The following is a 13,796-nucleotide window of genomic DNA, read 5'->3' as shown; positions in this document are numbered from 1 at the left end:
TCAATGCTTACAATACCCTAATAGACACATATTTGAGGCAGGGGTGGGGGGGCTGTTCAGGAATGAGATATCATAATTTATAGGCTTTCTCAAGATTTCTTCCAAATTATAATTTTTTCTTAAAATACTTCCAACATTCTTTATGCACATTACTCATTATTATGGATATCTAAAAATTTTTGTTTAATAAATAAGAAATATTAAATTTAGTAGTATTTATAAAGTATAGTGAATGTTCAAACACTGGAAATGCCAGCAAACAATATTGGCTTATAGTCAAATAGTGTTAATATTTGGATCTCTTAGCAAGATTAATAGAATGTCAACGAATCTTGTGTAGAAACAGCCAATTTAGGGATTTATTTGCTTCTAAAACTTGCTATTTCTTAAATCATTCTTAATAGGATTTAAATAAAGCATACAAAGTATATAAACTTCTTAATATTTATTTTATGTGCCAGAATGACTCACTGTTAGCAGCAGACAGGGCCAGAAGCAAACACTTATGACAACAGCTTCAAGCAAGACTGGGCTTCCCAGGTGGCTCAGTGGTAAGGAATCCACCTGCCAATGCAGGAGATGCAGGTTCAGTCCCTGGGTTGGGAAGATCCCCTGGCTAAGGAAATGCCAACCACTGTAGGGATGGAGTCCAGGGAACTCCCATGGACAGATGAGCCTGGTGGGCTACAATCCGTGGGGTTGGAAGAGAGTCAGACATAACTTAGTGACTAAACAACAACAAGCAAGACTGGTTAGATTATAAATTCTCCTCTCTGATTAAGCTTCAATTCTTTCTAGAGAGTTATAATACTTTTTCCCTTTCCTCAATTTCTGAAATTTATTCTCAGGATTCAGAAAACATAAAATTTCTGAGAAATGCCAAGAAATAATTCTTGCATAGAAGCACTAATTAGAACCAGATCTGGGTGTTTCCCCTTAAAATCCCCAAGAGACCTTAAGAAGGAAAGAAAAAAGGAAAAGACCATTCAGTTTTATGATTAGAAGGTCTTCATATAACATTTTGAGAGTGATTATTGCTGTATTAGTTTTCTATTACTGCTGTAAAAAATTACAACAAACTTGTTCAGCCACTAAATCATGTCTGACTCTTTGCGACCCCACAGGCTGCAGCATGCCCGGCTCCTCTGTCCTCCATTATCCCCAAGTTTGCTCAAATTCATATCCATTGAGTTGGTGATGCTATCTAACCATCTCATCCTCTTCTAGCCCCTTCTTCTTTTGTCTTCAATCTTTCCCAACATCAGGGTCTTTTCCAGTGAGTCAGCTCATCACATCAGGTGGCCAAAGTATTGGGCGCTTCAGCTTCAGCTACAGTCCACAATTTCACTGGCTTAAATTAATGCAAATTCTCTCACTGATCTAAAGAATCAGTGTCACTGGACTAACGTCAACTCACTGACAGAGCCAGTTCCTTTTGAAGGCTTTGATGTTTCCCTGTGTTTTTCATCTTTGAGTAACTGCCTATATTCCTTTGCTTGTGGCCCCTTCCTGATTTTCCAAAAGCATCACTGCAATCTCTGCTTTCATCATCACACCAGCTTCTCCTCTGACTCTAACTTCTCCTTCATCCCTCTTTTAAGGACCACTGTGGTTATGTTGAGCCCATTGTATAATTCACGATAATATCTCTTATCTAAAGATCTCTAAATTAATCACATCTGCAGAGTCTCTTTTGCCATATAAGGTAATATTCACAGGTCCAGGGATGAGGTTGAGGACCTAACAGAGGACCCATTCTTTAGCCTGCTGCATTGGGCATTGTGGTCCACTCTTCAAATAGGAATCAAAGGCAGAAGATAGAGGTGGCCAGGACCCGACAATAGGTGAGCCATCTAAATCAAGGTAGCAAAGGATGTTCCCATGTGCCAGTTAGGCTTCATCTCCATAGGCAAAATTCAAGTCTAATGAAACTCAGCAGGTTCCTATCCTGATCAAAGTCAAGAGCTGGTGAGCATACATGTTGCATTACAAGGGACTCAACTTCAAAGAAAGTAGGATCCAGATGACTGATGCCTTAAAGTTTAGGTGGGCAGCCATCATGGACAGTCTGTCAATAGAACAAGAGTTCCTACTTAGGCTGTGGTTTTAAAGGATGTCTAATGTCTTAGAAGGAAAACTGGGAAGAATCAAGTGTGGCTTCAGGGCTCTAACAGTATTCAGAGGAACCAGCTTGTTCCTGTATTACACATTCAGAATGTAGAAAGAGGACTTCCCTCGTGGTCCAGTGGTTAAGAATCTGCCTGCCAATGCTGGGGACACAGGTTTGATCCCTGGTTCAGGAAGGTTCCACGTGCCTCAGGGCAACTGAGCCCATGTGTCACAACTACTGAGCCTAAGCTCTAGAGCCTGTACTCTGCAACAAGAGAAGTCACTTCAGTGAGAAGTCCACACACTACAATGAAGAATGGCACCCACTCGGGCAACTAGAGAAAGCCCATGCACAACAATGAAGAACCAGCACAGCTCAAAAAAATTTTTTTAAAGATTGATTTAAAAAGAGAGAGAGAATGTAAAAAGATGCAAAAGCATGGTTCTTATGACCTGTGTTTTAGGAGAGTGCATTTTTTGGAAACTGTGTTATCCAACCCTAGTGTGGTAAGCAATATGTGGGGCAGGTGAGCTGTGACCTAAGAAAAGCTTGAGATTTTCTATGATTAGAATTAGGAATAGGCTTAGACAAATCAGATTTACAAAAAGAAAGATTTACTTAAGTCTACTGAGCACTTGTATCTGGTATGTATGTGTGTGCATGCATGTGGGTGCATGTGAAGTTTAGAAAGAGTGCATCTTACTTATCCACTCTCCCAGTGAGGTATAGCAAGATTGCCTATAGCTTTCTGGTACCAAAAACCACGTTGCAATGCTTATACCCAAATCCTTGTTCTTATGGACCTCTATGAGGATTTATTTGAATATACCTGGAATGGGATTCCTAGGTCAGGGAATAGAAGTGCCTGGTAACTTCGCAGAATGATGGCATCAGTCTACATTTTTTTTTCCAATAATGCTTAAAGATCCAGGTATCTTCACATCCCTGTCAACATTTATCATTTTCCAACTTTCTAACTTTTGCCCATCAGTTTATTAGGCAGTGTCTCCTTATTGTTTTAATTTACACTTTCCTGATTACTGAGATTAATCATTTTTTGTGTGTGCTTATAGTCATGTGGCTTTCCTCTGCTATAATTTGCCTCTTTGTAAACTTTTCTATTTAGAGTAGTTCTCTTTTTCTTGGTTCTCATGAAAGTGCCTCCGGTATTCTTGAATATTAATCCTTTGTCAGTGCTAGGCATTACTGATAACTTTTCCATTCTGTCAGTCTATGAATTCTGTCTGTGACATTCCTTGCCGAACAGAAATTCATAGTTTTGATGTGATCAAACATATCAAGTGTTAGCTTTCCTGAGGTTTTAAGAATTCTCTCCTGTTCAAGTCACAAAAATATTCCTCTATGTTTTCTAATAACTTTAGGTCTTTAATGCACTTGATATCCAACAATCTGGTGCTAGACTCAGGTTTATTTCTTTTTTTAGTTTTTTTTTATTCAGCTTTATTTTTCTTCCTAATACTAGCTACTGGATAATGGATTCTTTCCATGGTGATTAGTTATGCTATTTTACTATCCATTAAGTTCCCCTCTCTACATGCATCTGTCTCTGACCTTTTATTATTTTTTTTATGTTCTTTTGGTCTCCTTTGATGCCATACTGGTTTTATTATTTTGACTATGATCAGTCTTAATAATTGATACATGTCCCCCTTATAAATTTTCCTTCCAGAATAACTTAGCTTTTGAGAACCTTCATTCTTTTTTCTTCCTTTTCTTTCTAATATTAAGATACTTTTCATACATTAAACATACCTTTTGGAAGTGTATAATTCAGTGGTTTCTAGTAATGTTTTCTGCCATCACCATTGTGCTCAGAATCTTTTCATCACCCCAAAGAGAAACTTTGTACCTGTCAGTAACAACTCCTCCTCTCCCCCATCTTCAAACTCCTGGAAAATGCTAATCTACTTTCTACCTCTGTGGGTTTACCTATTCTGAACATTTCACTTAAACAGAAGTATACAATATGTGATTTTTAACTGGCTTCTCTCACCTCAGTCAGTCAGTTCAGTTGCTCAGTCATGTGACTCTTTGCGACCCCATGGACTGCAGCATGCCAGGCTTCCCCGTCTACCACCAACTCCCAAAGCCTACTCAAACTCATGTCCATCGCATCAGTGATGCCATCCAACCATCTCATCCTCTGCTATACCCTTCTCCTCCTGCCTTCCATCTTTCCCAGCATCAGGGTCTTTTTCAATGAGTCAGTTCTTCGCATCAGGTGGCCAAAGTATTGGAGCTTCAGCTTCAGTGTCAGTCCTTCCAATGAATATTTGGGACTGATTTCCTTTAGGATTCACAGGTTGGATCTCCTTGTAGTCCAAGGGACTCCCAAGAGTCTTCTCCAACACCACAGTTTAAAAGCATCAATTCTTCAGTGCTCAGCTTTCTTTATAGTCCAACTCTCACATCCATACATGACTGCTGGAAAAACCATAGCCTTGACTAGACAGACCTTTGGTGGTAAAGCAGTGTTTCTGCTTTTTCATATGGTGTCTAGGTTGGTGATAACTTTTCTTCCAAGGAGCAAGTGTCTTTTAATTTCATGGCTGCAGTCACCATCTGCAGTGATTTTGGAGCCCAAAAAAACAGTCTGTCACTGTTTCCATTGTTTCCCCATCTATTTGCCATGAAGTGATGGCAAATCATGATCTTAGTTTTCTGAATTTTGAGTTTTAAGCCAACTTTTTCACTCTCTTCTTTCACTTTATCAAGAGGCTCTTAGTTCTTCTTTGCTTTCAGCCATAAGGGTGGTGTCATCTGCATATCTGAGGTTATTGATATTTCTCCTGGCAATCTTGATTCCAGCTTGTGCTTCATCCAGCCTGGCATTTTGCAGGATGTACTCTGCATATAAGTTAAATAAGCAGGGTGACAATATACAGCCTTCATGTACTTCTTTTCCTATTTGGAACCAGTCTGTTCCATGTCCAGTTCTAACTGTTGCTTCTTAACCTGCATACAGATTTGTCAGGAGGCAGGTCAGGTGGTCTGGTATTCCCATCTCTTTAAGAATTTTCCACAGTTTATTGTGATTCACACAGTCAAAGGCTTTGGCATAGTCAATAAAGCAAAAGTGGATGTTTTTCTGGAACTCTCTTGCTTTTTCGGTGATCCAGTAGATGTTGGCAATTTGATCTCTGGTTCCTCTTTTTCTAAATCCAGCTTGAACATCTAGAAGTTCATGGTTCAGGTACTCTTGAAGCCTAGCTTGGAGAATTTTGAGCATTACTTTGCTATTGTGTGAGATGAGTGCAATTGTGCAGTAGTTTGAAAATTCTTTGGCACTGCCTTTCTTTGGGATTGGAATGAAAACTGACCTCTTCCAATCCCTTGGCCACTGCTGAATTTTCCAAATTTGCTGGCATATTGAGTGCAGCACTTTCACAGCATCATCTTTTAAGGATTTGGAATACCTCAACTGGAATTCCATCACCTCCACTAGCTTTGCTCATAGAGATGCTTCCTAAGGCCCTCTTGACTTTGCATTCCAGGATGTCTACTCTAGATGAATGATCACACCACCTCCTGAAGATCTTTTTTGTATAGTTCTTCTGTGTATTGTTGCCGCCTCTTCTTAATATCTTCTTCTTCCATTAGGTCCATATTATTTGTGTCCTTAATTGTGCTCACCTTTGCATGAAATGTTCCCTTGGTATCTCTAATTTTCTTCTCTCACTTAGCATCATGTTTTCAATGTTCATCCATGTTAGGCTATGTATCATGCTATGTAGTGTTTTTGTTGTCAAATAATATTCCATCTGTATATATGTTCCCTATTTTGTTTAACATTCATCAATTGATGAATATTTGCTTTGTTTCTACTTTTTACTATCTTGAGTGATGTTGATGCAAATGTTTATGTACATGTTTTTGTGTGAACACAGTTTCAGTGATCTTGATTATATACTGAAGAGTCCAATTTCTGGGTCATATGGTAACTTCAACCTTAAGTTTTTGAGAAACTCTCAAGCTGTTTTCCAAAATGAGTGTGCCATGTTACATTTCCACGAAGAGCAACGTCATCTTTTACGTGAGTTATTGCTGAGGCTTCTAACCCTTTTCCCTGCTTCCACACCCACCCTCAAACTGTCTCCTTTCAATACAATACCAGAAGGATTCAGTGGATTTGATTTCCATTTTCCTAATGGCTTGGAATACGGAATGAAGCAGGGCAAAGACTAATAGTGTTTTGCCAAGAAAATGCACTGGTCATAGCAAACACCCTCTTCCAAAAACATAAGAGAAGACTCTACACATAGGCATCACCAGATGGTCAACACCAAAATCAGATTGATTATATTCTTTGCAGCCAAAGATGGAGAAGCATCTTTGTTGACTATACAGTCAACAAAAACAAGACCAGGAGCTGACTGCGGCTCAGATCATGAACTCCTTATTGCCAAATTCAGACTTCAATTGAAGAAAGTAGGGAAAACCACTACACCATTCAGGTATGACCTAAATCAAATCCCTTATGATTATACAGTGGAAGTGAGAAATAGGTTTAAGGGACTAGATCTGATAGATAGAGTGCCTGATGAACTATGGACGGAGGTTCATGACATTGTACAGGAGACAGGGATCAAGACCATCCCCATGGAAAAGAAATGCAAAAAAGCAAAATGGCTGTCTGAAGAGGCCTTATGAATAGCTGTGAAAAGAAGAGAAGTGAAAAGCAAAGGAGAAAAGGAAAGATATTCCCATTTGAATGCAGAGTTCCAAAGAAAAGCTAGGAGAGATAAGAAAGCCTTCCTCAGCAATCAATGCAAAGAAATAGAGGAAAACAACAGAATGGGAAAGACTAGAGATCTCTTCAAGAAAATGAGAGATACCAAGGGAATATTTCATGCAAATATGGGCTCAATAAAGGACAGAAATGGTATGGACCTAACAGAAGCAGAAGATATTAAGAAGAGGTGGCAAGAATACACAGAAGAACTGTACAAAAAAGATCTTCATGACCCAGATAATCACAATGGTGTGATCACTCCTAGAGCCAGACATCCTGGAATGTGAAGTAAGTGGGCCTTAGAAACCATCACTACGAACAAAGCTAGTGGAGGTGATGGAATTCCAGTTGAGCTATTTCAGATCCTGAAAGATGATGCTGTAAAAGTGCTTCACTCAATATGCCAGCAAATTTGAAAAACTCAGCAGTAGCCACAGGACTGGAAAAGGTCAGTTTTCATTCCAATCTCAAAGAAAGGCAATGCCAAAGAATGCTCAAACTACCGCACAATTGCACTCATCTCACATGCTAGTAAAGTAATGCTCAACATTCTCCAAGCCAGGATTCAGCAATATGTGAACCGTGAACTTCAGATGTTCAAGCTGATTTTAGAAAAGGCTGAGGAACCAGAGACCAAATTGCCAACATCCTCAGGATCATCAAAAAAGCAAGAGAATTCTAGAAAAACATCTATTTCTGTTTTATTGACTATGCCAAAGCCTTTGACTGTGTGGATCACAATAAACTGTGGAAAATTCTGAAAGAGATGGGAATACCAGACCACCTGGCCTACCTCTTGAGAAACCTGTATGCAGGTCAGGAAGCAACAGTTAGAACTGGTCATGGAACAACAGACTGGTTCCAAAGAGGACAAGGAGTATGTCAAGGCTGTATATTGTCACCCTGCTTATTTAACTTCTATGCAGAGTACATGATGAGAAATGCTGGCCTGGAAGAAGCACAAGCTGGAATCAAGATTGCTGGGAGAAATATCAATAACCTCAGATATACAGATGACACCACCCTTATGGCAGAAAGTGAAGAGGAACTAAAGAGCCTCTTGATGAAAGTGAATGAGGAGAGTGAAAAAGTTGGCTTAAAGCTCAACATTCAGAAAACTAAGATCATGGCATCTGGTCCCATCACTTCATGGGAAATAGATGGGGAAACAGTGGAAACAGTGTCAGACTTTATTTTTTGGTGCTCCAAAATCACTGCAGATGGTGACTGCAGCCATGAAATTCAGACACTTTCTCCTTGGAAGGAAAGTTATGACCAACCTAGATAGCATATTGAAAAGCAGAGACATTACTTTGCCAACTAAGGTCTGTCTAGTCAAGGCTATGGTTTTCCCAGTGGTCATGTATGGATGTGAGAGTTGGACTGTGAAGAAGGCTGAGCACCAAAGTATTGATGCTTTTGAACTGTGGTGTTGGAGAACCACAGTTCTTGAGAGTCCCTTGGACTGCAAGGAGATCCAACCAGTCCATTCTGAAGGAGATCAGCCCTGGGATTTCTTTGGAAGGAATGATGCTAAAGCTGAAACTCCAGTACTTTGACCACCTCATGCGAAGAATTGACTCATTGGAAAAGGCTCTGATACTGGGAGGGATTGGGGGCAGGAGGAGAAGGGGAGACAGAGAATGAGATGGCTCTATGGCATCACTGACTCGATGGATGTGAGCCTGAGTGAACTCTGGGAGTTGGTGATGGACATGGAGGCCTGGCGTGCTGCGATTCATGGGGTCGCAAAGAGTCGGACACGACTGAGTGTATGAACTGAACTGAACTGAATGATGTTGAGCATCTCCCTATGTGTTTGTTGGCCCTTTGTATATCTTCTTCAGAGAAATGCCTATTTGAATCCTTTGTCCATTTTAAAATTTTGTTGTTACTGAGTTACAATAGGATTAAATTACATGTCTGATGAAATTATCTCCAAACTACTCAGAATAAAAGCCAAACTCCTCACAGTGGCTTAGAAAACCTACAGGATCTGCTCACTCTGAACACTTCTCTTTCTAATCCCCTCTCACTCATCTTGACTCTAGTGACTGGCTGCTTCTGGATGTGTGCCTCTGTGCCTTGGCACCTGCTGTTCCCCTCTACTTGATACATTCCCACATATGATCACAGGACTCTAATTTTTCAGGTGTTTGCTTAAACATTATCTTTCAGTGAAGACTTGCCTGTTGGTCTTATTTAAGATTCATGTCTCACTTCTGTCACTGCCACCACTACCCTCCCTTTCCTGGCTCCCTGGTTTACTTTTCTCCATAGCACTTGTCACTTCCTAAGTGCTATCATTTTTGCTGATTTTTAATTTTTACCTGGCACTCGTCACTCCTGCTTTAGAAAGTACGTTCTATGAGGGCAGGACTTTCAGAAGACATGGGGATGCACAGGAACCCTCAGGGCTTTTGGCACTTCTCTGTTTGGAAATCAATACAGCAGTAATTCAAACAATCTCTCTTATCCACTTCACGTGGATTTCAGTGTAGTGTTTCCTCCACATTTACACAGGGCTGCTTCTATCACAGCACTGTGATTTCTATAAGGGCAAGTGGTGAGTTGGTTTGTTTTTGTTTTTATGAATTTTTATTGGAATATAGTTTCTCTACAATATAGTGTTAAGTTGATTTTTGTTTGCTTTTTAAAATTAAAAAGTGACACTGTGTTTAAATAAGGGAAGAAATCACTGGATTCTTATCCATCAGGTCCTCATCTCTCTTTTTTTTGGCCGCACTGAGCATCATGTGGGGTCTTAAGTTCCCTGACCAGGGATTGAATCTGTAACCCCTGCAGTAGAAGTGTGGAGCCTTAACCACCGGACCGCCAGGGTTCTTTATGTAATTTTCTTTATGCAATTTCTGCCTTCCTCTTCCCACCTAGAACATTCAACTCCTCCCAGCTACCCCTGAGACTCATTGGAACTCAGAGGGTGGTAAGAGGCCAGGAGAATAAGCCTTATAACTTCAGCATAAATCAGACTCTGCTCCCCAGCAATCCCACTTCCTTTACTGAGACTATTCATTCATTCCTCCTGTATCATTAGATCTGGTTTTTTTTTTTTTTTTTTTTTACTGATTAGTATATAATGCACAGAAAGCACACAGATCATAAGTGAACAGCTCGATTGAATCCCACAAGTTGAACACACCTGCCCAACCAGCTTTCACTGTTAGGAAAAGACCGACTGTTACCCAGCAAGTCCCATCTGGATTGATTGCATTTTCAGCTGATGTAGGAGGTCAAGACAAAAGAACAAGCAGATTAACCATAGCATCATACATATTCACCTGAGTAACAGGATTGTGCCTTTTCAAAAATGACCTTCTTGGACTTTGCTGGTGGTCCATTGGTTAAGAACCCGACTTGCAATGAAAGGGAGTGTGAGTTTGGTCCCTGGTCAGATAACTGAGATCCCACCTGCCACAAGTAAGACCCAATGCAGTCCAGTAAATAAATAAATAATGAGCTTCCAAATGTGCCTAATACTTTTGAATTTCCATAATGAGTTCATCTAATGTCTGTGCAGATATTTGATATGTGATTCATCCCAGCATTTTAGCTTTTCTCTCTTTTAATTTTTTTTTTTTTTTGTATGTGGGAGCTAATTTTGAATCTGTGTGGCCAGTCTGTCTTCAGATGCTGTAAGTGGATGGCTCCCAGGAGGAGGACAGCAAGGCGCCGTCTGAATTTACTCTAAGATAACGACCCTCTCAAAATCTTGTCACCTCTTATTCTCAAGTAGCCTTTGCCTGGGATCTAGGCTGTCCCTGCAAGAAGCAAAGCAGACAATCATCTATGGCCCAGAAGCTCTGAGAAAGCCCCAAGCTCAAAATATCCCTTCTGAATTTGCTAGTTTCTCTGCCAATTTCTGACCTTTAGCCCTAGACTTCAATGTTGCCAAAGGCAAATACCCCTAGAAAGGCATCATTTGAGGTGTGATACTTTAGAAATTCAACAAGTTTTACATCCCTTCCTGATGTAATGCTCATCTGGGTTAGGTTAGAGAGAGTAAAGCTCTAAGGGAGAAAAAGAGTAATCAGGAGAAAGTGACATTTGTGAGAATTAGTATGGTTTAGTGGTGAAGAGATTAAGTGTGAAGACAGATGTGGATTCAGTCCTAGCTCTGCCAATGTACAAGCTGTGTGAGCCAAAGGCCACTGCCTTCAACTTGTCTAAGTCTTGGATTCATTACCTATGACACAGGAGCATCATTGTACTAGTGTGATGAGAGTCTGTAAAATGGGGATAATCACAGAAACAGTATGGTGAGGAACAAATAAAATAATACACTTGTAGGAGGCAGAATAGTGTTCCGCCAAAGATGCCCACACCCTAATCCCAGAAATCTGTGAATGTGTCACTGCATGTGTTGAAAGGGACTTTGCAGTTGGTCCCAGTTAAGGATCGTGAGATGGGGAGATGATGAAGGAGAATTAAGGTTGCGAGTCAGGGAAATTATTAAAATAACGAGATGATCTTGAATTATCTGTGTGTGTCCACGATAATCAGAAAGATCCTTAAAAGTAAAAAAGGGTGCAGACTTCCCTGGTGGTCCAGTGGTTAAGGCCCCATGCTCCCAATGCAGGGGATGCAGGTTTGATCCCTGGGTGAGGAACTAAGATCCTGCACACCACACAGCATGGCAACAAAAAGAATAAAAGAGGGAGACAGACAAGAAGGTCAAAGTGATGTGAAGTGTTGGGAAAAGCACCTAATCCACCATCTCTTTCTTTACAATGAAGGAAGGAGTAAGAGCCAAGTATTGCTGGCAGCCTCAAGAAGCTAGAAAAGGCAAGACCATGGATTCCCCCCAGAGTTTCCAGAAAGGAAAACAGCCGTGCTGACTCTTTGATTTTAGCCCTGTGAGAACTGTGTCAGCTTTCCAGCCTTCATAATTGTAATATAATAAATGTATGCTGTTTAATAAATGTAAGATAATAAATGTGTGCTGTTTTAAAGCCACTGGATTTGTTGTATTTGTTATACCAGCTCTAGAAAACTCACGAACTGACAGAAAACTAATATAAGATGTAAAGATCCTAATGAAGGGCCAGGTACATAAAGAATTATCAGTAAAACAAATACATGTTAGTCATACAGAGTAGACAGGGAAAAGAAAGACTGAATACTCTAAAATTTTCATATGTAGCAATTTTGTCCAGGGTTGACCCTGTGTATGTCATCAACAGCCTGTTCTGAAAATCACAATGAGATTCACAAAGTTGGTTTTAGAACCTAAAGGGATTCTTCCTCTTCTTTGTTTGAACCAGGGTTGTCATGTCTAAGTATATCCCCAATAGTCATTCTGTCTGAAAGCACTTAAAATACTGTGTTATTCCAAAATATGTGTATGTACATTTATATATTATATATTATATATATATTTATGTACACTAATATAAATGTCTGGAGCTGATGTGGCTCAGATGGTAAAACATCTGCCTGCAATGTAGGAGCCCCACATTGACTCCTTGGCTTGAGAAGATCCCCTGGAGAAGGGAATGGCTACCCACTCCAGTATTCTTGCTGTATATATTTATGTATATTTTATACACATTTATATATATTATATACACATGAGTTTGAGCAAGCTCCAGGAGTTGGTGATGGACAGGGAGGCCTGGTGTGCTGCAGTCCATGGGGTCGCAAAGAGTTGGACATGACAGAGCTGAACTGATATACACATTTATAATACATAAATGTATAAATATTGATATAAATATATGTATTATAATATAAATATATGTTATATAATAAATATACGAATATAAGTATGTTGTTGATTAGTTGCTCAGTCACATCCGACTCTTTGCCACCCCATGGGCTGTAGCCCACCAGGCTCCTCTGTCCATGGGATTTCCCAGACAAGAATACTGGAGTGGGTTGCTATTTCTTTCTCCAAATATAAGTATAAATATACATAAATATATAAATGTAAATATACATAAATCTATTATTGATAATTAAATATATAATATGCATAAATACATTTCCATATATTTTTATATAAATGTGTGTATATATGTACATATATATATGTATACACACAGGCACACATATATGATTTATATTTGTAAAACGTAAACCTACTACTGGTCTATAATAATGCAGAAGGATATCTCCCACCTCACTGGTTAGCACTCTTCTAATGTAGATCCTATGACCTCACATGTTGATGATTTTAGCAGCCTCCCAACAAGCCTTCTGCACATCAATGGCTACTGCCTTCAAATCTACCTTCCACATTGTCTTTGTGAAGCTTTTTAATAATGAAGATCTGGTCCTCAGTGCTATATTTAAAATGGATAACCAACAAGGATCTACTGTATAGCAAAAAAAAATAATAATAATCTGGTCCTGTCCTACCCCCTGCCCCAGGCATTTAATGATTTCCCAGAACTTTTATAGGAGAAAGTTCTAAGATCATCAGCAATTTCAAAGGACTTTCCAGTCTGTTTCCAAGCCCCCTTCCTTTCTAGAAAGTTGAGGTTTCCCAGCCTGCCTTCTTGAGCTGTGCAGAGGCCTACCAGTGTGACTCCTCAGTCCCTAAGGATCTTTTTACCTTTGCCATCCTATTCCCTCCTCCTGGAATGTCTTTCTTTGATATCTTGGCAAGTCGAAGTTTCATCCACTATTATTTAAAAGCTTTACAGGACAGTCCAGATAGATGCATGTAGTCTCCCCTCTGAGATCACAGGGCATCTGCTGCCTTCTAGAATAGAGCTTTTATACCTGCCCTAACTTCTCTGTGAGCATATTCACCTTAGAGGGGCTGAAGGATGGGAGATGAGGGACATGGAACATTATGTATTGATGAATGACACACAGTATCTGAAGTGTGCCTTCCATGATGGTCCCTAGTGTCACACATGACTATTTAGAGTTTAACTAGTCAAAATTAAATCTATTAAAACCCCTTCA

At 39.8% G+C, this 13,796-nt stretch overlaps 1 long non-coding RNA gene across 3 annotated transcripts in view; it reads left to right on the top strand.

The window, feature by feature from the left end:
• LOC147360977 (uncharacterized) overlaps positions 1 to 11,837 on the top strand; it is a 40,509-nt gene extending 28,672 nt beyond the window's left edge. For all 3 annotated transcript variants that reach the window (XR_015138772.1, XR_015138774.1, XR_015138773.1), the window contains one exon: positions 11,618 to 11,837. This is a non-coding gene — a long non-coding RNA (uncharacterized LOC147360977). The remainder of the gene's footprint in view (positions 1 to 11,617) is intronic.
• Positions 11,838 to 13,796: the final 1,959 nt, after the last annotated feature.

This window comes from Bos grunniens, chromosome 13, assembly GCF_055505025.1.
Source record: "Bos grunniens cultivar Pamir isolate PY7600 chromosome 13, Bosgru_T2T1.0, whole genome shotgun sequence".
NCBI lineage: Eukaryota > Metazoa > Chordata > Mammalia > Artiodactyla > Bovidae > Bos > Bos grunniens.
Note: the sequence above shows the minus strand (reverse complement) of the source record. Positions and strands in the feature narration are given on the sequence as shown.